The sequence below is a fragment of the Panthera onca genome, chromosome D3, assembly GCF_046562875.1.
Source record: "Panthera onca isolate mPanOnc1 chromosome D3, mPanOnc1 haplotype 2, whole genome shotgun sequence".
Taxonomy (NCBI): domain Eukaryota; kingdom Metazoa; phylum Chordata; class Mammalia; order Carnivora; family Felidae; genus Panthera; species Panthera onca.
The window spans coordinates 88,173,219-88,176,071 of record NC_138350.1 but is presented as its reverse complement, the minus strand read 5'-3'; the positions used below and the strand labels follow the sequence as shown (position 1 = coordinate 88,176,071).

At 43.0% G+C, this 2,853-nt stretch overlaps 1 non-coding gene across 1 annotated transcript; it reads left to right on the top strand.

Moving 5' to 3' along the window:
• Window positions 1–2,220: 2,220 nt before the first annotated feature.
• TRNAA-UGC (transfer RNA alanine (anticodon UGC)) lies at window positions 2,221–2,292 on the top strand. Its single transcript has one exon. It is a non-coding gene; the product is annotated as a tRNA-Ala (tRNA).
• Window positions 2,293–2,853: the final 561 nt, after the last annotated feature.

Below are 2,853 nucleotides of genomic sequence, written 5' to 3'. Positions count from 1 at the left end.
TGTTCTCTGAGTCTCTAGTATAGAGTGTCTCACAGTCAAGTACATGGTGGGACTGAGTTCTGGCATAGAGGTAGCAGTTTATACCTCAGTCACATCTGTTTTTACTAGCCGTGTTTTCACTGATGGTAAAAGAGCCAACATTGTTACGGTAAGAGATTTAGGGATTAAATGATAATGGAATTCACTGCTTGTTCAAGAGATTTGGACTTTAATCAATATCTTGGACTTTAATCCATACTTAATTATTCTATACTTTCCAGTTTTCAAAAGGAATATCAGCATATATGTTGGAAATTAAAGGTCTAGAATTATAGAAAACAATATCAGGATAAAGGTTTTCTAAAGCTATCATTATAGTGGGAGCAGAGCTAAAGAGAAAGGAGGTGTTTTTTGTTTGTTTGTTGTTTCTCTTGGTAATTGTTTGGACCTTGCCTCCTATTAGTTTCACTGACGTAGGTAAGTGTATCCTACACCGTTGGGTGGGCTCATAAATGTGTTTATTGTTCTTAGCATCAGATCTTCTCTTGGCCAAGAATGTCCAAATTTGCTAAGAGAGAGCAAGGGTGTGCTTTAAAGTTTGCATCTTAGCGAAGGGAACCAGTGTGAGAGCCAGTATATGCTGTTAGTGATAACCCGGAAATTAGATTTTCTGTAAGGCTCCAATGAGCTCATCAAATATTTAGAGAGCCCTATGCTAATAATCCTATCAAGGGATATGCTGCATTCAGCATTATGGGTTGTGGTACAAGTAGATGAAACCAACGAATAGCTCTTTCGTTCATCTCTGGTATTTCTTTTCGTGCTTTCATTGTGGAAACGTTATTTATCAAACAGCTATTGCGTCTTTATCATCATAGCCAGTGAAAATCAAGGGCTGGTAGTTCTCCACATTTTGGACTTCTGTCTCCTAGAACATACTGCATCGAGAGCAAGGCTGTGTCTTCTGGCCACTGCGATGGACTGTTAGAGCCAGAATGCCCTTTCCCCGTCCTGAGGGAAGGATTGTTATGGCAACAAGTAAACCCCTTCTTTATTTTTTTCCTTCTCTGCAACAAGACCCCCTATTCCGACCTTTACCCCAGGAAGGAAGGACGTGAAAGTGGTTCAGAATATACCAGCCTAAAACAGGCACTCTGGCGCAAGGATTATTTTGAGATGAAGGCAACAGAGGAAAAGCAGAGGAAGGAGGAAGTCCCTGGCCTCCCCTGTTTGCCTAAATTACTGTTGTGATGCCCCCAGCTCACACAGTACCAGGAAGGGAATTCTAACCCTGTCACTGGATACAACACTGCACTAAGAAGATTATACATCCAGTCCTTCATTTTTTTTTTAGCTTTAAATATTTATTTTGAGAGAGAGAGAGAGAGAGAGAGAGAGAGAGACAGAGAGTGAGATTAAATGGGGGAGGGGCAGAGAAAGAATCCCAAGCAGGATCCACATTGTGTGGAGCCTGACGTGGGGCTCAAACCCATGAACTCTGAGACCATGACCTGAGCCAAAGTCAGATGCTTAGCTGACTGAGCCACCCAGGTGCCCCATCCTCAAACCTTTCTAGAAAGCCCTTATCTTCCACTGGTTTCTCTGGCATTTACTTTCCCCAGTTTATACCTGTAAAACTAATCTCCTCTTCCCTTGTCCTGTCGCTTCTCTCTTGATTGATTGCTCTTGAGTTCTAACCACCCCTTTGAGTTACTTGCTCATCTCTGGGGTTCTTCCTCCTGCATGGGAGGGTGCAGGTAGGGGGGTGGGAGGGAGTGTGGGAGGGAATTAATCAACTCTGTTTTTCTCTCGTTAGTCCACCTTTTGTTGGTCTAATTTCCAAGTCCTCAGGTACAGAACCCAGAGGAGGAGAGGAGAAAGTTATTTTCCCTTCCCCTATAGAAGGACCAGGGACGTGGTGGAATAGAATTAAAATATTTTCTTGGATCGATGAGTAGGAGACCATGGAAATAAGGTGAATTTTGAAGGGAACTGGTGCTTCCTCATGTCTATAAACAAGGCTTGGGAAGCTAGCGCGATGCTGAGTTACAAAGCAGCAGGACTATTCTACGTTAATGGTGCAAAACGTTCCATGAGGAATGCTGAAGAATGTTCTGTGACTGGAACCTCAGACTATAGGAATCCGGTGCTATTGAATCCCCTAGATAGAGATCAACTGTCCAGCTTTCTAAAAGCAACAACTGTACCAATTCATCTCCCTGTCAGGTCCTCCTCAGAGCTGGGGATGTAGCTCAGCGGTAGAGCGTGTGCTTTGCATGTATAAGGCCCCAGGTTCGATCCCTGGCATCTCCATGGCCTTTTTTTCCCCTCAACTGTACAAAGCTGTTTTTTAGACTCATCCCTTCAATATCACAGCACCTTCACACCTGAACACGTCATTGGCACGACACATCAGTGTAAATGACAAGTGACATCTTACTGTAGTAAATGAACCACATGCAGACTTGTGCTGTGATAATGAGATTTTCTTTCAGTATTAACAGCATCCTTTTATCAATCCCAGATAAAAACCCAGCCTTTCCAACAAATCTTTCCTTCCCTACTTGATTCACTTATTTTACTGATAACCTCCTCTTTCTTTTCGTAACACCGTGCCACGGGCACGACCCACTTAAGGAATAAAAACACAACAAACGTATTGATGACATTCCTCATTTTCAAAGTATTTTCACGTGTAATAGCCCTTTCGCAGCCACAGCAAAGTGACAGAAGATAATGACGCCGGGCCTGTCTCATTGACTTCACACACTTGGAAGGGAGGTCCTCTCTTCCAGGCCAGCTGTGCAATTTAGAGCCTCTGTATAATCCGTGGAGTGAAAGACGAGTCATTGAGATCAAGCGTTTTTTAATTAT